Source organism: Lissotriton vulgaris, chromosome 7 (assembly GCF_964263255.1).
Source record: "Lissotriton vulgaris chromosome 7, aLisVul1.2, whole genome shotgun sequence".
NCBI classification, from domain to species: Eukaryota; Metazoa; Chordata; class Amphibia; order Caudata; family Salamandridae; genus Lissotriton; species Lissotriton vulgaris.
This window is the reverse complement of record NC_141695.1, coordinates 592195498-592217027: the sequence shown is the minus strand read 5'-3', so window position 1 is coordinate 592217027 and position 21530 is coordinate 592195498. Positions and strand designations below refer to the sequence as shown.

At 48.7% G+C, this 21530-nt stretch overlaps 1 protein-coding gene across 1 annotated transcript in view; it reads right to left on the bottom strand.

Annotated features, from left to right (window-relative positions):
* UBE2O (ubiquitin conjugating enzyme E2 O) overlaps window positions 1-21530 on the bottom strand; it is a 620140-nt gene that overhangs the window by 411790 nt on the left and 186820 nt on the right. The window lies entirely within an intron of this gene.

The window sequence follows — 21530 nt, the reverse complement described above, 5'->3', positions numbered from 1 at the left end:
AGTCTGCCCTGTTCCCATGATGCACTGGGCCAGGGACAGACTGATTTGCATATAGCCAGGTTCTGAGCTGGGATGGTGCAGTGAGATAAATAACGGTGATGGATCAAGCCCTGATCTTTGGACTGGGTAAGAGTGGTCTGCTTAATTCAGACACTCTGTTCATCACCACCCCCTTTTCTGTATCGTTTTTGGCCACTATAGGTGTGGCAGGGTATACTCAGACATGAGTCCCTTTCTCACTGCACCATCAGGATTCAAGCAAGCCGGGCTGAAGACGGCTGAAATGCCAGAAACCGGTCCCCGGTAGCTTGTCTCCTTTCTGGTGAAGAATTGGCTTGGTAGTTTAGTCTGCCCTGTTCCCATGATGCACTGGGCCAGGGACAGACTGATTTGCATATAGCCAGGTTCTGAGCTGGGATGGTGCAGTGAGATAAATAACGGTGATGGATCAAGCCCTGATCTTTGGACTGGGTAAGAGTGGTCTGCTTAATTCAGACACTCTGTTCATCACCACCCCCTTTTCTGTATCGTTTTTGGCCACTATAGGTGTGGCAGGGTATACTCAGACATGAGTCCCTTTCTCACTGCACCATTAGGATTCAAGCAAGCCGGGCCGAAGACGGCTGAAATGCCAGAAACCGGTCCCCGGTAGCTTGTCTCCTTTCTGGTGAAGAATTGGCTTGGTAGTTTAGTCTGCCCTGTTCCCATGATGCACTGGGCCAGGGACAGACTGATTTGCATATAGCCAGCTTCTAAGCTGGGATGGTGCAGTGAGATAAATAACGGTGATGGATCAAGCCCTGATCTTTGGACTGGGTAAGAGTGGTCTGCTTAATTCAGACACTCTGTTCATCACCACCCCCTTTTCTTTTTCGCAATCGGGGTTATTGGCGGATTCCGTGCAGTGAGGGGGTAACGCAGGCGTTGCATCCGAAGCTGTAGGGGTTGGTCGTGCCTTTGGAGAGCCCAGTCCTGACCCAAATCCTGAGGGGTATCCTGTCCTGATTTTCCGTGAGCTATACCTGCTCACCTACTGGCATCCTAAATCCTTGAGGGTCCTTGTCCTCATCCTTTCCCGAAGCTGACCCGTGGCCAGGGTTAGTCCTCATTCCTATCCTAGGTAAATATACCTGTGGGTGTCCGTCTACTATCCGTTTCCTTCCTGCTCTTTAATAAAGCCTCTATGCCCATGATATTTCTCTCTGATCTCTCCAACTGATGCATTTGCAAATTGATTGTTAGCGTGTTCCAATTTTTCCCTTTCCTGTAGGGCTTCGTTTGAAACCATTTTGGCTTGATTAAAGTGTGGTGAACATTATAAATGTGTAGGTACTAAGTTAGATAGAATAAGATTAGGGTTTGAATCACTTATAGACTATAGAAATTCACTGACTAATATGTTTTAAACTTACCGTCCCCAGTTTAAGCCTGAACTGAATAGCACGTTCCCTTTTACCCTTACCCTATAGAAACCCAGTTGCCCTCAATGGTGTGGTCTCTCATCCACAGTTACATAATCTTTGTGATTCTGTTTATTGATGTTTTTATCAGCATTTGCCTTATACTTTTGTCACTTTAAATTTTACATTCCTATATAAAGACTTTAAAACGCCTCAGGTGTCTGTGGTCATTCAAAATATTACAAGTAATGCTATATGAAATAAACTAAGTGTATAGAATTATCTTGTCGCCTGTTCTCAAACAGCTCCTGATCCATCAGGAAGAGCAAGTGCCTGTGGTAAGTCAGGTGCTATGGTAATGGTGTTACAGGAAACACACATAGAATACTGATAGTGGCGTGCAAAATCACCCGACTTACAAAATTGTATTTCATAATCACGTCATGGGCCCAAGTGCGTGAAAATCTGGTAAACTCTGAGCCGGGTGACTTGCGCGCTCTATCACCACCTCATCCAAATCGCTCACTACCGAGCCCTAGGTAACCCTCAGCTAGACCCGTCTAAACCTACAGTCTTTGGATCTATACAACACATATCAGAGCTATCTCTGGGCCAGTATCCTAGTTCAGATCCTCCTTTCAATTTCCAACGAAACACTCCCTAAACAACAGTAGAGACTTAATGGATCCCTACCACGACAAAAGGCTAGTCATAACTCCTTCAAGATAATCTATCCATCCAACCTCTCCAAAAAGGTCTCCAGGAACTACAAATACAGGCAACTAGAAGAATTCTCTAAGACTCTATTCTCCGATGGACGACAAGAAAAGGATCTCATTTACTACACGTGTCGCAGTGTGAGAAGGAAGGAGTAGTTTCTGTCCTGTAACTCCAGTTCTGTAGTAGGGGTATCTCTGTTATAGTCAATCTAGTGAATAGTCCCGCCCATGTGCGTGGACCCCGGCAATCAAAAATAATCTCTTAAGTTGTCAAATCATGCAGAAACTGCAAAGACACTTAATAGAATTTAAAGACAAATAATGCAGCCTTTATCCACAGGCTACACTGTCCAGTACTTCAACTAGAAATTCCACCAAACACCACCACACACACAACACAGCCTGCCCAGTTTCTACCATAGAGAAACTTGCCTCCACCAGTAAAAGACTCTGGAATGATAGAGAGGAAGGCATGGACAGACAAGCCCCATAGGCTGCCATTATGTGGCTTAAATAGGATACTGTGCCTTTAAGAGAACTTTCCAGAACTTTCTCCCAGTATCCCAGAATGCATAGCAGGTCCCACTTACTTTCAGTTCTTTTTGAAGGTGTAGCACGCCAGACCTATAGCATTCCTTACATGAAGAATTATCTCCACCGGGAAGGAGGGCGGCCGCTTATGACTATAACAGAGATACCCCTACTACAGAACTGGAGTTACAGGACAGAAACTACTCCTTCTGTAGTAGGGGATCTCTGTGTATAGTCATAATCTAGTGAAAAGAATGGCAAGCCCATCCCCACACCAAAGAGGCGGTGGAGAGTAAAGAAACAACACCACTACTGTGCGAACAAATTCCGCAGCGAAGCCTGTCCAACCTGAGCATCTGCCCTGGCATCAGTGTCCAGACAGTAATGCTTAGCAAAGGTATGAACCGACTTCCAAGTGGCTGCTTTGCAGATTTCAGCAATCGGCACGTTACGGAGCAAGGCTGTCGTGGCAGCTTTGCCCCTGGTGGAATGAGCCTTAGGCTTACCTCCTAAGGTCTTATTAGCTTTATGGTAACAATTGTATGCAGGACACAATCCACCTAGAAATGGACTGCTTAGAGGTAGCAAGACCCGTCCTGACTGATCCATAATTGATAAACAACTGGTCAGACCTACGAATATCTTTGGTTTTATCCAGATAAAATTTCAACACCCTCCTAACATCCAGGGAATGGAGAGACCTTTCCGCTGGAGATGAAGGATTCTGAAAAAACGTAGGCAAAGTTATGGTCTGGTTGACATGAAAATCAGAAATAACCTTGGGAAGAAATTTAGGGTGAATACCCATAACCTTAGCAGCATGAAATACAGTATAAGGTTCTTGGCAACACAAGGCCTGAATTTCACTCACCCTGCGGGCCGATGTAATGGCCACGAGGAACGCCGCCTTCCAGGACAGGTGCTGCAACGAAGCCTTATGAATAGGTTCAAAAGGCTCCTTCATCAACCTGGACAGCACCACATTCAGTTCCCATGAAGGCGAAGGAAGCCTGACAGGAGGGAATACTTTCTTCAAGCCTTCCAGAAAATCTTTGATCACGGGGACCTGGAAGAAGGAAAGTCGTGAAGGGCATTTCCTGTAGGCAGTCAATGCAGCGAGATGAACCTTAATGGAATAAACATTAAGTCCAGACTGCGCCAAATGTAGAAGGTAAGGAAGGATGACAACTTCCTTGCACGTCGTCGGGTCATGGTTCTTAGACTGGCACCAGATACAGAACCTCTTCCACTTGTAAGCATAGGAAGTCCGAGTGGAAGGTCTCTTAGACTCCTTCAGTATGTCCATGCAATCTTCGGGCAGATTCAGATGGCCCTATTGCACTATCTCAGGAGCCATGCCGCCAAACTCAAAGACGAGAGGTTGGGGTGTAACATCTGTCCCCCGAACTTCCGGCACGGCAGCCGAATGTGAGGAAGGAGAGACCGGTGAAGCAGGTCCGTGAACCACCACTGTCTGGGCCATTCCGGGGCAATGAGTATCATCCGAGCCCTGGACCGGGCCAGCTTGATCAGCACCGCCGGAATCAGGGGAATGGGTGGAAAAGCGTACAGAAAGCTGTTCGACCAGTTGATCCATAACACATTCCCCAGCATCCCCTGCTGGTAGTACCTGGAGGCAAAGTCTCTGCATTTGCTGTTTTCGGCGGTGGCGAACAGATCTACGTCTGGAGTGCCCCACCTTGCGAAGATTTCTCCTAGTACTTCGTCGTTTATGACCCATTCGTGGTTTTCCTGAACCAGTCTGCTCAGTGCGTCTGCCTGTACATTCTGCACACCTGGCAGATGGGTAGCCGTTATCGTCAGTCCTCTGGCCAGAAGCCAGTGCCAGATCGTCTGCGCCTCCTGCGACAGAGTGCGTGATCTCGAGCCCCCTGCTTGTTGAGGTAATACATCGTGGTGGTATTGTCCATCTGTACAAGCAGAGAGTTGGTCTGGAAGGACGGAAGAAAGGCCTTCAGTGCCAAGCGAACAGCCCTGAGTTCCAGGAAATTGATGTGATGCGTGGCCTCCATCGGGGAACACGTTCCTTGAATCTGTAGGCTTCCGGAGTGCGCTCCCCACCCCTGGAGAGAAGCATCCGTCACGACAGTCTGCGTGGGAATGTCCTTGTGGAAGGGAACCCCCCTGAGGAGATTCTCCGCTGAACACCACCACTTCAGAGACTGAAGAGCATGCAGAGACAGCCGTATCTTGTCGTCCCAAGATCCTTTCCTCAGATCGCACTGGTCTTCCAAGCACTCCTGAAGCGGTCTCATGGGCAGCCGTGCATGTGGCGTCAGGAAGATACAAGAGGCCATCGAACCCACTAGAGAAGACACCGTCCTCACTGTTGTAGATGGAGTGGTCATAAGAGCCTGAGCCTTCCGAAGGAGTGATAATAGTCGCTATTCCGAAGGAGACACGCTTGCTGACAGCGTATTGATGGAGGCTCCCAAGTACTGTATGCATTGGACCGGAGTCGGGACAGACTTGGACATGTTGATGTGCAACCCCAGCTTGTTCAAGAGAACGCACGTCTTCTGGAAGTGTGCTCGCGCTTCCGAGAAGGAGGATGCCTTGATCAACCAATCGTCCAGGTACGGCTAGACAAACACCTTGTTCTTCCGTAGGTGTGCTGCTACCACCGCCATGCACTTCGAGAATGTTCTCGGCACAGACTTTAGTCGAATGGGAGTACTGTGTATTGATAATGATTGGCGCCGACTTGGAACCGCAGGAACTTCCTGTGTTTGTTTGCAATGGGCACATGGAAGTACGCATCCTGTAGGTCTCTAGCACATAGCCAGTCTACCTGTTGCAACTGAGGATAAATCTGATGCAACGGCAGCATGCAAAACTTTTCCCTGCGAATCCATCTGTTTGCCTGTCGCAAGTCCAGAATGGGCCTGAACTCGTTCTTGTCCTTCTTGCGAACCAGAAAGAACCTGGAGTACAGTCCTCTTCCTCTCTGAGACAGAGGTACGTCTTCTATCGCCCTTTTCCTTAACAGGATATCTGCCTCCGCCTGAAGCTCGCGCAGCTGAAACTGCGAGCTGACCGGTGGAATTGCTGGAGGCGGGCTAGTGAACCTAAGACTGTATCCATTGCAAACAATATTCAGCACCCACTTGTCCTGAGTAATTTTTCTCCACTCTGCCAGAAAAAATTGAATGCTTCCCCCTACCGGAGTGGGTAACAGATCCGGGGGAAGCAAGTGCTCAGGGCCTAGACCCGGCCGGGCCTCTGGTCGCTGGAGCAGACTGTTGGCCTCCTCTGCCCTTCAGGCGTTTCTGGAACGGCTTACGGAACGGTTGATGTTGCTGCGACTGTCCCAAAGGTTGGCCACGCCCTCTGCCCTGCCCACCGAACCACCGTTGGAATGGGCGGTACAATTTCTTCGCTTCTTTGGGCTTCTCCAGGCCCACAGCCGTGAGCGTTTCGGCCTCCGCCTTCATGCGGGCCATTTCGTCATCTGCATGTTTCCCAAAAAGGGTCTCGCCAGAGAATGGAAGGTTGGCTACCCTTTGCTGTGCGTCCGGTTTTAGTGACGTAAGGCGGATTCAGGCGTGATGTCGCTGGTTAACCCCATGGCAAAAACCATGTGCCGCTAATAGGGATGATAATCTGATTCGCTACCAGCATCCCTTCGTTCAGCGCTTCCTGGAAGTTTTCCCGCTTCTCGCGAGGCAAGTGTTCCGCAAACTGCTGGAGGGAGTCCCAGAGGGCGCGGTCGTAGCGTCCCAACAAAGCCGTGGCACTCGCAGCCTTCATAGAGGTCGCCGATGTTCCACATACTTTCCTTCCAGCTGAATCCATCCATCTAGACTCTTTATCCGGGGGAACCGTGGATGACGGGGTGGTGGCATGTTGTTTGCGGGCCGCCGTCACAATCACCGAATCCGGAGGAGGTTCCGCCCTTAGAAAGGCCGGGTCCAAATCTGGTGCCCGGTATTTTTTCAGTAATCTCGATGGGGCCGCCTTAGTCACTGCAGGGGTGAGGAAAAGGTCCATGGCCGGTTCCTCCAGGCCCGGCACCAGAGGCAGCAGTGGACGAGATGGATTAGTTACTTACCTGTAATCCTAGTTCTCTTCCAGGGGTATCCTCATCAAAGTCATAAGCATTAGAATATTCCCGCCCATGCGCGGGACCCCGGAAACAATATATTATATGTGCCCCACATATATATTGATATATATATATATATATATATATATATATATATATAAAAATAAGCAATATGCTGTGAAGAATGTCCACCATACAGTGTATTTTGCATTAGAAACATGAGAAACAACACCAATGCTTGTTTAGAAACTGTTTTAATGCTTAGAAAACAGTAGAAATTCTTATAACACACTGTAAGCATATACAGCTCCCAGGCTGCATTGCAAATACCCAGTCTAAAAAGACTGAAAAGCTAACTTGTAGCTGAATGTACTAAAACTGACGCCGTGCCTTTAAGGCACCTCTGCCCCTAGCTTCCCATCATGCCTCAGGGGTTACAGTTAGGTCAGTTGTTCTTTTCGGAGACTGAAAACCAAACCATGGTAATAACAGGTTAAACACATCTCCTATTTAATAAACAAAGTCCTTTGCCCGGGGAGGCGGGAGGGTTGCTTATGACTTTGATGAGGATACCCCTGGAAGAGAACTAGGATTACAGGTAAGTAACTAATCCTTCTCTTCCAGGGGATCCTCATCAATAGTCATAAGCATTAGAATAGAGTAGCGAGCCTCACCTCATCCCTGCGGGCAAAGGAATCAACAGATAACATTCATAGTTGTAGGCCCAAAAATAGGCCATATTCTACCCAAATAGGTTTCTCAAGGAGGCTTGCCCTACTTGAGAATCCGCTCTGGAATCAGACTCTAGGCAATAATGCCTTGTAAAGGTATGGACTGATTTCCATGTAGCAGCCTTGCATATTTCTGACATAGGAATGTCATGCAAAAACGCTATTGTGGCTGCTTTCCCTCTAGTGGAATGAGCTTTGGGTGATTGTAACAAAGGTTTGCCAGCCAGCTGGTATGCTAGTTTGATACATGAGACAATCCATCTGGAGATGGATCTTTTGGCTGCTGCAAACCCGGTCCTCATTGAACCATAATTGACAAAGAGTTGGTCTGTCTTTCTGGTGTCCTTCGTTCTTTCTAGATAAAACTTGAGCTCCCGTTTAAGATCCAACGAGTGCAACGACCTCTCAGCTGGGGTCGATGGGTTAGGAAAGAACGAAGGAAGGGTAATCGTTTGATTTATATGAAAATCCGATACCACTTTTGGAAGGAAAGATGGGTGAGCCCTCATTACCACTCTGTAGTGGTGAAACACAGTGTAAGGTTCCTTGGTGCAGAGTGCTTGTATCTCGCTAACCCTGCGCGCAGAGGTTATTGCCACCAAGAAGGCCGCCTTCCAAGTGAGATGCTGCAAGGAGGCCTTGTGTATAGGCTCAAACGGTGTAGACATCAGCCTGGAGAGAACCAGGTTCAACTCCCAGGGAGGAGAAGTATTTCTCACAGGGGGATAGACCTTCTTTAATCCCTGAAGGAAATCCTTAACCACTGGGACCTGAAAAAACTATGTTTGTGTAGGTGATTTTCTGTACGCTACTATGGCGGATAGGTGAACCCTAATAGAAGCATATTTCAACCCTGATGTAGCTAAGTAAAGGAGGTATGGAAGGACTACCTCTTCTTGGCCTTTGGTGGGATCAAAGCCATGGTCCTTACACCAAATGAAAAATCTTTTCCACTTGAACGCATAAGACGCCCTTGTGGAAGGTCTCTTTGCCTCTCTTAAAATATCCATACATTCTGGAGGTAGATTTAAGTGTCCATATTGCAAGACCTCAGGAGCCATGCAGTCAGGTTCAGCGACGGGAGGTTGGGATGCAGGATCCTCCCGTTCATTTTGCTCAACAGGTCTGGCCTGCATGGCAGGCGTCTTAGTGGACAGAGCGACAGATGTAACAGGTCTGGATACCACCATTGTCGCGGCCAATCCGGAGCAATTAGAATCATGTCCATGCTCGATCTGATGAGCTTGGCCACCACCTTCGGAATCAGTGCCAGAGGAGGAAACGCGTAGGCGAACATTCCTGTCCACTCCAGCAGGAGAGCGTTCCCTTGCGTCCCTGGCCGGTGGAACCTGGACGCGAAGGCGTGGCATTTGGCGTTTTCGTCGTCCGCAAATAAGTCTATGTCTGGACGACCCCAGCAACGGAAGAGTTCTTCGACTACTTAGTCGTTTAGCACCCAGTCTGGCTGATCTTCGAAGTGCCTGCTGAGTGCGTCCGCTTTTGTGTTTAGCTCGCCTGGAAGGTATACTGCCACCACCGACAGTCCCCGAGCCAGAAGCCAGTGCCAGATTGTCTGGGCCTCCAGAGACATAGGGCGAGATCGAGTTCCTCCCTGCTTGTTCAGATAGAACATAGTTGTAGTGTTGTCCGTCTGAACCAGGATTTTGTCCGTTGTTATTGCTGGAAGGAACGCTTTGAGCGCCAGATGAACTGCTCGAAGTTCCAGCATGTTGATGTGGTATGTCTGAAGGTTGGTCGACCAGCGACCCTGAATCTGAAGATGACCCATGTGAGCACCCCAGCCTTCTAGAGATGCGTCCGTTACCACAGACAGCGAAGGAAGAGGTTGTTGAAAAGTGACTCCCTGCAAGACATTCCGAGGGCGAGTCCACCACTGTATTGAGCTCAGTGCTGCTTGAGATAGGATGATTCGATCCTCTCAATCTCCAGTCGCTTGGTCCCACTGATCTTCCACAGACTCTTGTAGAGGTCGCATCCTCAACCTGGCGTTCGGTATTAGGAAGATGCAGGACGCCATGGAGCCCAATAGAGACGCTACTTCTCGCACCTTTGGACGAGGAAACTGAAGTAACTTTCTGCATTTCTGCCCCATGGAAGATAGTCTCTCCTGCGAAGGAAACGCTCTTCCTAACTTTGTGTCTAGAACTGCTCCCAGATAGTGGATAGCTTGCGTGGGCTGCAGGACCGATTTTTCTGTGTTCACGTGGAGGCCGAGCCTGTGTAGTTGTTGAAGACACAGGTGACAGTCTTTGGTGGCTTGACGAGGGGACGGACTCTTCAGGAGCCAGTCGTCTAGATATGGGTACACAAAGAGACCTTTTTTGTGCAGACATGCCGCTACCACTGCCATGCACTTGGTGAATACCCTTGGTGCGGATTTTAGTCCGAAGGGAAGCACTTTGTATTGATAATGCTTGTTCCCTACCAGAAATCTCAAGTACTTCCGATGACCTGGTGTTATAGGAATGTGGAAGTACACGTCCTGTAAATCCACCGAACACATCCAATCTCCAATTTGTAGATGAGGACATATCTGATAAAGTGCCAGCATGCGAAACTTCTCTTTGACCACCACCTTGTTGAGGGTTCGAAGATCCAAAAATCAGTCTGAACTTGTCCTCTTGGTCTCTTTTGGGGACTAGAAAATACCTTGAGTACACTCCTCTACCCCTTTGGGATGGGGGTACCTCTTGGATTGCGTTTTTCTATAAGAGGACGCTCACCTCTTTTGAGGAGTTTTAGATGGTACGAGCGAGTCTTTTTTGGAGGAATCGGTTGTGGTCTCTTCCGGAAACGTAGCGCATATCCATTGTGCAGTATATTCAGCACCCACTGATCTTTTGTGATGCTGACCCACTCTGCCAGGTGTTGCGAAGCACTTCCTCCCACTGGAGTGGGTAACGGCGCCAGAGGAAGCCACTGCTCAGGCCTTGCCTCCTCTAGGCGTGGTAGAGGACTGATGATGTCCGCCTCTGCCCGATTTTCCTCCTCTGTATTGCGCCTTCCCTTGTGGCTTGTTTTGAGACCATTGAGGGGTTTGAACCCTCTGTTGGCCTCCCCGGTTCTGGTTGGTCTTGAAGCGTCGCTTGAACGGCTCTTTCTTTTTCTCCAGACCAACCGCCTTCACTGTGTCCAATTCTGTTTTCATGCGGGTCATTTCCTGATCGGCATGCTCCCCGAAGAGTGAAGATCCTGAGAAGGGCAGATTGAGGATGCGCTGCTGAGCATCTGGTTTGAGACCAGTTAAACGCAGCCAAGAAGATCTCCTCGCACATACCCCATGTGAGTAGGCATGTCCTGCTAGAAGGGCGTTTTCTGCAGATGAACTAATCATTTGGTTCGCCACCAAACAGCCCTCCGTCACTGTTTCCTCAAAGTCCTTCTGGTCCTCCTTGAGCAATTTCTCTTTGAATCGTTCCATGGAGTCCCATCGAGCTCTATCGTACCTTCCGAGAAGTGCTGATGCACTAGAGACTTTCAGGGATGAAGCTGCTGTGCTGCATACCCTGCGTCCCCAAGAATCTTGCGTCTTGCAGTCTTTGTCAGGAGGAACTGAAGAAGAAGGAGCGACTGTGATTCTTCTTAGCTGAGGCTACTATAACTGAGTCCGCCGCAGGCTCTCCCTTCACAAAGATAGGATCCGAGTCCGCCGGCCTATATTTCTTTTGGATACGTGCCGGTACCGCCCTGATTGTTGCTGGCGTGAGGAAAACCTCTTTGATTGGGTCCATTATCCCTGGAACCAATGGGAGCAAAGGCCGTGTATATGATTTGTGACGAAGGGTCTCAAAAATCACAGTAGTGGACACCTCTGGAACAGCCATCTCTATATTAAGTTTGTGAGCACCCCTTTGTAAGACGTCCAGATACGTGTTGACGTCGTCAAGCGGGGAAGCTCTGGAGCGAGGGCTGTCTGCCAGCGTTGGAGAGTAATCCCCTTTAGAAGATCTAGATGAAGATGAAGAGGAGGATGATGGAGTTCTCCTCCTCCTCCTGTGGTGAGATTTCTCCTTCCTCACAGGTGATCTTCTAGGTCGTTCTTCCCTTCGAGGAGAACGTGATTCCCTCTGATGCTCCCTTCGTGGAGATCTCGATCTCTCAGTCCGTATCTCCCTTCTCGGTGTTCGAGATCTGGGTTGCTCCCTCCTTGGTGATCGGGAGACCCTGGGGGTATGCGACCTGTCCGCTCTCCTCTCTCGTGAGCGTGATCGGTGACTGGTAGGACTCTGTCTGTCTGCCTCTTCTGCCAGCTGCTGAAGAGGGGACCGGCGTTCTGGACTCAAGTACCTTCGTAGTCTCTCCGTCGCTCCAGAATCCTTCCATTTACTCAACGGACCATACCATCTTGGCGAGAGTCTTGCCTGTGTGATATACCGCCGTTGGGGTGTCTTTTGCACCAGACTCCTACTCCTAGAAGAGGACCTCGATGAACCAGAGGTACTTAAGGAGGAACGGTGAGAAGCAGATTGTGTCACTAGGACTGTCGAAGGCACTGAAGGAGATCTCCGTGTCACCGGTGTGGAGGACGTCTCAAAAGTCTTTCCCTCGACGTCGAACGCCTCTGCGGCGTCGACGGAGTGATAACCTTCAACGTCGAATGCTTCGACGTTGACCTGTGGTCCCTCGACGTCGATGATGAGCCGACGACGGGGTCTTCTCCCTTGACGTCGAACGGCGCCGTCCTGCCTTCGACGGGGTTCTCGACGTCGACCGGCGTTGCCCTGCCGTCGACGGAGGTCTCGACGTCGACCGACCTTGGTCGGTCGGCGACGGAGATGTCAATCGACGTTGTCCTGTCGTCGACGATGCCCTCGACCTGACATGTGGCGACGGCGGAGGATCGGACATCCTCGACGTCGAGCGCCGACGCGCCGTCGATGAAGATCCCTTCCTCGACGGCGAGCGTTCGAGGGAGCTCTAGCTCCTCGACGCCGAGCGCCTCCGTGGAGACGTCGGGGGAGGTGTTACACTCTTAGAAGCCTGTCGACGTTGAGACGACGGCGGGTGTGATCTGTGCCTCGATGCCGATCGTCGCCTGGTTGACGACGGTGGAGGTGACTTAAGTCTTGACGTCGATGTTTTCGTCGACGGTGATCTCGTGGCTTCTCTCGACGCCGATCGTCGCCTAGTTGACGACGGCGGAGCTTTCTTCGTCGTCAGTGAACTTCTTTTCGACGACTACTTCCTCATCGACGCCGGTCCCGACGTCGACGGAGTTTTTTCTCTCGAACTGTCCATCAGATGTTGTTTTTTCAGCGCCGAGCCCGGTGCGGAGGTTGATGGACGCTCTGAATTGCCTTTGGAGGGAGTTCTGGGTCTCTTTGAACTCTTCCTCTCTGTAGATCTTCCTCTCATGGATCTCTGAGCCAGACCATAGAGCCTGTTCCTCTCTCTGTCTTTAAGAATCCTGTCAGACAGATTTTTACAATGTGAACAGTCTTTAGGATCATGATCCTCTGGCAAGCATACAATACAGACCTCATGAGAGTCTGTTTTTGCCTTCTTGTGGCCACAAGAAGGGCAATCATCAAATAATGAGGGCATCCTGACAGGAAAACCTCACAAAAAATCGACTGCTAAGCAGTTATTTACTTGACCCTGATGTTAAAAGTCAAAGTAAATCAAAAAAATTGTTTTTTAGAAGACTTTGACTGAAAAAGGCAGAAAAGTGTGGAGCTGTGAGTCCAGGGTCCTTCCTGAAGGAGCCAGAAAGAACAACTGACCTAACTGTAACCCCTGAGGCATGATGGGAAGCTAGGGGCAGAGGTGCCTTAAAGGCACGGCGTCAGTTTTAGTACATTCAGCTACAAGTTAGCTTTTCAGTCTTTTTAGACTGGGTATTTGCAATGCAGCCTGGGAGCTGTATATGCTTACAGTGTGTTATAAGAATTTCTACTGTTTTCTAAGCATTAAAACAGTTTCTAAACAAGCATTGGTGTTGTTTCTCATGTTTCTAATGCAAAATACACTGTATGGTGGACATTCTTCACAGCATATTGCAGCTCTATTGTTTTATTTGGCTGCAATTGCTTATTTTTATATATATATATATATATTTATATATATATATATATATATATATATATATATATATATGTCTATATATATATGTGGGGCACATATAATATATTGTTTCCGGGGTCCCGCGCATGGGCGGGAATATTCTAATGCTTATGACTATTGATGAGGATCCCCTGGAAGAGAAAGGTGTTTCTGGTGCAGTGTCTCGAAAATGACTGATGTCTTAGGCATGGGCCCCGTCAAAGATCTGCCTAATTTGGCAGCACCTCTAAAAAGAACATCATGTAACTCCACCAGGTCATCAATCGGAGACACCCTCGTGTCCCGTGATCCCGACAAGGTCGGAGAGTAGTCCCTGGTCCCTGAGGACCTCGTGCGAGAGCGAGATCTGTGCCTCCTATGGCGGTGTCCCGACCGCGTGGACGACCTTTGGCACGATCGCTCCTTCCTCCTAGAGCGAGAGCATGATCTCCCAGCCCGTGGACGCTCCACAGGTTTCCGTGGGGGCGTCTTCCTCGGTTCCTCCTGGGGTCTAGGTATAGGGGTCCCCTTAGGAGGTGTCGGCAGAGGAGGCAATGACGTCTACCTCGGCGGAGGGACCGGGGGTATCACCGACCGAGGGGCAGGCCCATGCGGTGGAAGCGGTGGTAGTGGTCGTCCTGGCGGAAGTGGAGGGTTGGTGGGAGGGTCCTCCTTAAGTACAGGAGGAGGGGGCGACCTAGGCCGAGTTCGTGTATACACCACCGAGTACACCGAGCCCGGTGACTCGTTCGGCGAAGGGGACTGCGACCCAGCCCCTTCAGCAGGCGATCGCTTTCTCTTGCGTCCTCAACTAGATCCAGCCTGACTTCTGGCGCCAGAACTCCTCTTGCGCCGTTTAGGAGAGTTGGAGCGACTCCTAGATGCCGATCTCTTCCTTCTAGGCGCTGAGCGTCGCTTTTCCGGCGAACGTCGCCTCCGCGACTCTGGCATCGAATGCCGCCTCCGTGACATCGACCTCTTCTTCCTCGACGCCGAACGCCGCCTCCACGACGTCGACCGTTCCATTCTCGATGACGAGCGTCGATTCCTCCTTCGAGGTCCTAGACGTCGAGGAGCCCCTCGACGCCGACCATTGTCTCGACGGCGACCGGCGGTGTCGCCTCGACGGCGAGCGCCGATGCCGGTCGCTTCGTCTTGGACGTCGATAGGTCGACTCAGATGTCGACGATGACGATGCCGTCGATGGTGGTTTCGACGGCGGCCTATCCAGGCCCTTCGACGTCGAATCTTCACACTGTCTCGACCCGGAGCCCCGGGGAGATGGGGAACACACCGTCGTCATCCCTCTCGACGTCGTCGATGCGATCGACGGAGACCGGGACCATTTGCTGGCCTTCTTGCCTCTGGGGAGCCCCCCAGAGGCCTCGGCAGAGGGAACCTTCCCAGCCTGCCCAGACCCACCTTCAACCTGCAGTTGTCTCTCTTCAAGGCCTTGAAACCTAATCTTCAGCCTGACCCTCAGGGTCCTTGCTGAAAATTGCTGGCAGATGTCACAGTCTTCAGGGACATGTGTGTCAGGGAAACAGACGATGCAGACGTCGTGTGGATCACTCTTGGCCTTCTTCCTTCCACATGCTGGGCATTTGTCGAAAAGACCAGGCATTTTAGAGCCCTAAAAAGCCTGAACCAACACACAGGAGAGAAGAGAAGCACCAAGAATTATATACTTTATCCAAAAAAGTGACAAAAATCCAATAAACCCTTGAAACAAGGGAAAGCTCAATGCCAGGGTCCTGTTAGCAGGAGCCGGAAAAAAACTGAAAGTAAGAGGGACCTGCTATGCATTCTGGGATACTGGGAGAAAGTTCTGGTAAGGTCTCTTAAAGGCACAGTATCCTATTTAAGCCACATAATGGCAGCCTATGGGGCTTGTCTGTCCATGCCTTCCTCTCCATCATTCCAGAGTCTTTTACTGGTGGAGGCAAGTTTCTCTATGGTAGAAACTGGGCAGGCTGTGTTGTGTGTGGTGTTGTTTGGTGGAATTTCTAGTTAAAGTACTGGACAGTGTAGCCTGTGGATATATGCTGCATTATTTGTCTTTAAATTCTCTCTTAAGTGTCTTTGCAGTTTCTGCATGATTTGACAACTTAAGAGATTATTTTTGATTGCCGGGGTCCACGCACATGGGCGGGACTATTCACTAGATTATGACTATACACAGAAATCCCCTACTACAGAACATTAGTTAGTTACCTATAAACTGTGGTTCTGCAGTATTGGTATCTTTCATAGATTCACATGCTTGAATATTCCCCGTCGTCGATGTGGGAGTCCCACGGTACATAAAATAGTAGTAGTAGTAGTAGTAGTGTAGTAGTAGTAGTAGTAGTAGTAGTAGTAGTAGTATATATATATATATATATATAATATGCTACTTACCAGTATGCATCTGTTCTTGGCATGTAGGGCTGCTGACATTAATATCTGTGCATAGATCGCCGCTTAGTGTTGGGTCCGGATTGCATATTGTTGTCCTGGAAGAGTCTAAGTATCACAAGATAGGTGGCTCCTCCCCTGAACTACAGTGCCCCTGAGCATCCTCTCCATACTCAGATTGTTTTTCGCCATTGTGGCAGAGATAAAGTATAGTACAGTAAGAGATGTCCATGCAAAGTGTGAATGCTGCAGCTGTGACAGGCACCGGGAAGGTGGGTGGGCTATATGAATGTCAGCAGCCCTACATGCCAAGAACAGATGCATACTGGTACGTTGCATATTCCGTTCGAGACTTGTGGGCTGCTGAATTCATATCTGTGCATAGAATGTATAGCAGTATCTCCCTTAGCGGTGGCTACCTGTGTCAGCTGCAGCAGTCTGGAAAAGAGTTTTGAGAACAGCCTGTCCTACAGCAGCTTGCTGTTTTGAATGTACATCTACACAATAGTGTTTTGTAAATGTATGTGTGGTTGACCATGTGGCTGCTTTACAAATTTCGTGTAAAGGAATATTACCCAGGAAAGCCATGGATGCCCCTAGCTTGTGTGTGGAATGCGCCCTAGGGGGAACTGTTAAGATTAGTTTTGCTTTTAAATAACATATTTGGATGCACTTAACGATCCATCTGGCTATACCTGATTTTGAAATAGGGTAGCATTTGTGTTGCGGTGAGAAAGCAACAAACAACTGTTTTGTTTTGCGAAATGCCTTAGTTCTGTCTATATAGTATAGCAGAGCTCTTGACATCTAGAGTATTCAAGGCCCTTTCAGCTACTGTTTGTGGATTTTGAAAGAACACCGGCAGTTTGATGGTTTGATTTATATGGAAATGGGATACCACCTTTGGCATGAATTTAGGGTTTGTTCTGAGAACTACTCTATTAGCATGTATTTGAATGAATGGCTCTTGAATAGATAGGCCTTGCAGCTCGCTAACTCTTCGAAGGGAAGTAATGGCAATAAGGAAAGCCACCTCCTAAGTAAGAAATTGTATTTCGCATGAGTGTAGTGGTTCAAAAGGTGGTCCCATAAGTCTGGTTAAAACAATATTTAGATTCCAGACTGGTGAAGGTGGGTGTCTTGGAGGAATTACACGTTCGAGTCCTTCCTTAAACGCCTTAATTGCTGGCACCCTAAATAGTGTTGCCTGTTTTGAAGATATGCTGCTAACGCAGCTAAATGTATCCTGATGGATGAATAGGCTAAATTGCACCGTTGTAGGTGCAAGAGATAGCAAATGATGTTTTGAGTAGAAGCATCAAGTGGGTTAATATCATTGTTACGACAGTAAATGACAAAACGTTTCCACTTTGCTGCATAACATGCTCTGGTAGTGGGTTTTCTTGCCCCTTTGATAATATTCATGCAGTTTGGAGGTAAGTTCAGGTATCCAAATTCTAGGATTTCAGGAGCCATATCGCCAGGTTCAGCTGTTACGGGTCTGGGTGTTGGATTTCTCCATGGCTCTGAGTTAGAAGATTGGGCGTGAGTCGCAGTCTTTGATGGGGCACCACCGACAGTTCTAGGAACGTTGTGTACCATGGCTGTCTCGCCCATGTGGGAGCAACTAGGATCAGTGTCAGCGAATGTTGGCGCAATTTGCGTGCCACCAGCGGTATTAAAGGGAGCTGGGGGAGAAGCGTACGCAAATTTGCCTGACCAATTCATCCATATCGCATTGCCCTGCGATTGCGGGAACCTGGCGGCAAGGTACTGGCATTTTGCGTTTTTGCTTGTGGCAAACAGATCTATTTCCGGGTGACACCACTTCCGGAAGAATGGTTGTAGCACTGTGGGGTGAATCTCCCATTCGTGCATTTGTTGACTGAGCCTGCTGAGCAGGTCGGCTACTTGATTGTCCTTGCCTGGGAGGTAATCTGCCATAAGAAACATGTTCCTTTGAATGGCCCACTTCCACATTGATTGAGCTAGGTGCGACAGCTGTGGTGAGTGTGTTCCTCCCTGTTTCTGAATGTAATAGATAGCTGTCATGTTGTCCGTCCGGATCAACACGGTTTTGTTGCACAAGTGTGTCTTGAACGCTTTTAGAGCTTGAAAGATAGCCATCAGCTCTAGAAGGTTGATGTGCATCTTTTGTTGTACAGTCCAGAGTCCCTCTACTGTGTAGTGTAGGACATGGGCTCCCCATCCTAGTAGGGATGCATCCGCGGTTAACAATATTTGTGGGACAGGCTCTTGGAACAGTCGTCCTTTGCAAAGGTTTTGTGGATTCCACCAATGCAGAGAGTTGTATGCCCGACTGGTCACCAACACTAGGTCCTGTAATTGCCCTTGAGCCTGGTTCCACTGCTTTGCTAGGCACTCTTGGAGAGGACGCATCTGTAGTCTGGCATGAGGGACTATGAATATGCTCGAGGCCATCATGCCTATCAGTTGCATAAACACTCGAGCTGGCACTGAGTGTTGGGCCAGAATTTTTGGATCAATGCCTGCATGCCATTGATCCGTGCTGCGTTGGGATATGCTTTTGCTGCCAGTGTATCTATAGTTGTTCCCAGGTATTGTTGTACATGGGAGGGTTGCAGATGTGATTTTGGGTAGTTTAGCGAGAAGCCTAAACTGTGCAAGAGATGGATGTTTTTGACATGTGGTTGGCACACTGCTTGGCCGATGGCGCGTGTATTAGCCAATCGTCCAGATATGGGTACACATGGATGTGTTGCCTTCTGAGATGTGCCGCCACTGTGGCTAGACATTTGGTGAAGACGCGTGGAGCTGTTGCGACACCAAATGGTAGGACTTTGAACTGGTAGTGCTGTCCTTGAATGGTGAACCTGAGATACTTTCTGTGAGTAGGGTGTATTGGTATATGAAAGTATGCGTCTTTGAGGTCCAGAGTTGCTAGGAAGTCTCTCTTGCGAAGCAATGGTAAGACTTGCTGGAGAGTGAGCATATGAAAATGCTCCGACAAAATGTACAGGTTGAGGGGCCTGAGGTCCAATATTGGTCTGAGAGCCCGTCCTTCTTTGGAATTGGGAAGTATAGGGAGTATACACCTGTTCCTTGATGTTGTAGTGGGACTGGTTCTATGGCCCCCTTTTGCAGCATACTGATGACCTCTTGCTGCAGTAGTGTTATATGTTCCTGTGACATTGGACGGTGCACAGGTGGTATGTTGGGAGGGGTTGAGGTGAGTTCTAGGCAATAGCCATGTTGGATAATTTTCCTGACCCACTTGTCTGTTGTGATATTTAACCAAATTGGCAGAAATTGTTGTAGTCTTCCCCTGAACGGTGTTATATGGTCTGGGGGTAGTGCCAAGAAGTCACTGTTTAGTTGTTAGTGGAGGATCTATTTGCATTTCCTCCACGACCCCTTCCTTTGGTGTTATTGCCTCTGTATCCACCCAGTTTGTGTTTTTGCTGTATGTGGATTGCGTGTTACTTTTGTAGCTGGAGGATTGCTGTGATGTATTACTTCGCACTCCTCCTCTATAATTGGAGCGACGAAAGGAGCCCCGGTGTTGTTGGGACTGGAGAGCTCCCATGGACTTTGCTGTTTCCGCATCCTTTTTCATTTTGTCCAGAATTGAGTCAACTGCTGGACCAAATAAAAAGTCTGGGCTGATTAAGAATGAAATTCAATCCACAATTCTTAAAGGCCGATATGCGGAGCCATGTGTGTCGCCTTAGCAGCACGCTTATATTGATGGATCTGGCCGCTGTATCCGCCACGTCTAGGGCACATTTAATTGAGGCATTGGTGATGAGCTTTCCCTCCTGTATAAGTTAATCTGCCTGCTGTTTGTAAGGATCAGGTAAGTGTTGGAGAATTTCTTCTAAGCTTTCGTAGTGTGCCCTGTCATATCTGGCCAGCAAGGCCTGTGTATTGCCAATTCTCCATGAGTTTGCAGCTTGAGCTGCTACTCTTTTGCCTGATGCCTCAAAGATCTTTGACTATTTGTCCGGAGGAGAAGCCTCTCCGGTAGTTTGGGAATTAGCCCGTTTACGTGCGTTGGATACCACTAGAGAGTCTAGGTGTAGCTGGCCCTTGATGTATCTAGGATCTATAGGTGCAGCCCTATATTTCTTTTCAATTCTAGGGTTTATGACCCGTGCCCTAGCAGTGTCCTTAAAAATGTCATGTGCGTGTTTTAAGACGCCCTTAAACATGAGGAGTGTTTTTACAGGTCTCTCAGATGTTGTTAGTGTAGCAAAGAGAAAGTCTTCTTCAATAGCATCAGAGTGCATATCTACATTATGGTAGGTAGCTGCTCTATCAAGTAAAGAATTAAAGGCCACAGTATCTGCTGTTGGTGATGGCTTAGTTTGGTAAACTGCAGGTTCAGTAATGGGCAGAGTCCCTTCATTGTCTGGTTCTCCTCCTGCCCCCCATGGGTGTAGGTTGGGGTCTCCAGTTGGGTTTTGTGGATAACCAAACCCCACATCTGCATCCTGATCTTCATCTGGGTTGTAGTCAGGTGATGTTGGGGTATATGGGGTTGTAGGCATAGCTGGATTGATAGGTTCAAAAGGTATTGGAGAGGTAGCACAGTCTTCTTTTTGAGTGGTATTCTAGGAAAGTCTTCTATTGGCAGATGCCTTTTCTTTTTTGTGTAAACAGTCACTTTACCAGTTTCTGGGTTAATATACAGTTTTGACTGGTCTTTTGTGGTGGGGTCTGGGTGAATAAGCTCGTCCTCCACAGTTTTTGGCCTTGTTGCGGTAGCCTTTGTTTTGCTTGTTTTCGGGTCGATATGTTTAGTGGGTTCGACCGTCTTTTGTGGTTGGATCGATTTTTGATGTTTTTTCGACAGGTTTTGTCGGTTGAACGTCTTTGGCTGGCTTCACCACCTTTTTCTGACCGAGCGGTTTGGTCGGCTCGACGGTGTTTTAGGTGTTTGAGGTTTTGGCTCAATGCCCTTTTTTGGTTCGAGGTGCTTCGGCTCGACCAATTTATTTTGTTCCACTCTAGGTTTCACTTTTGGTTCGATGTTAGTTTTGGGCGTAGGCCTTTTACTTTCGTCAAACTGTTTTTACCCCTTTGTCGATATTTGATGCTACTTTGCTTGATTCGACGTGCTTTGTTTTTGGGCTCGATTTGATGTGCTTTTGCGTCGAATTGACGTTTTTTGGCCGCAATGTTGACTCAACGGCTTTAGTCTTTGAGCTCAACTCGACAGCTTTAATCTTAGATGTAGACTTGACTGTCTTTGGCTTCGAAGGCTGTGTTGGGGCTACTGCCTTCAGCTCGATGACCTTTGGCTTAATTACTTTTGTTTCGACGACTTTTGGTCCGAAGACGGTGTTGTCGACGAGTTTTGGTTTCAATGGAACCGGTGCCGTATGGCGTGTCTCAGAGAGCTCTTTGAATATGTTCTTAGCCGGGCGGTATGACGGGGTTGTAGAACTAGAATGTTGATCTTGGCTAAGGCCTGCTGGCGATGCCTCGACCCGAGTCTCTGATATTGGTATAGTGTCTATATGGGGCGGTGTACTCACGGTTCGCCCCGGGTCGTCATCAGAGTCGTCTTCAACAGCTACGATGTCTTGATCGTATTCCTAGAGATCGACGATTGGGTCCTCCTCTTCGAGGTAATCAT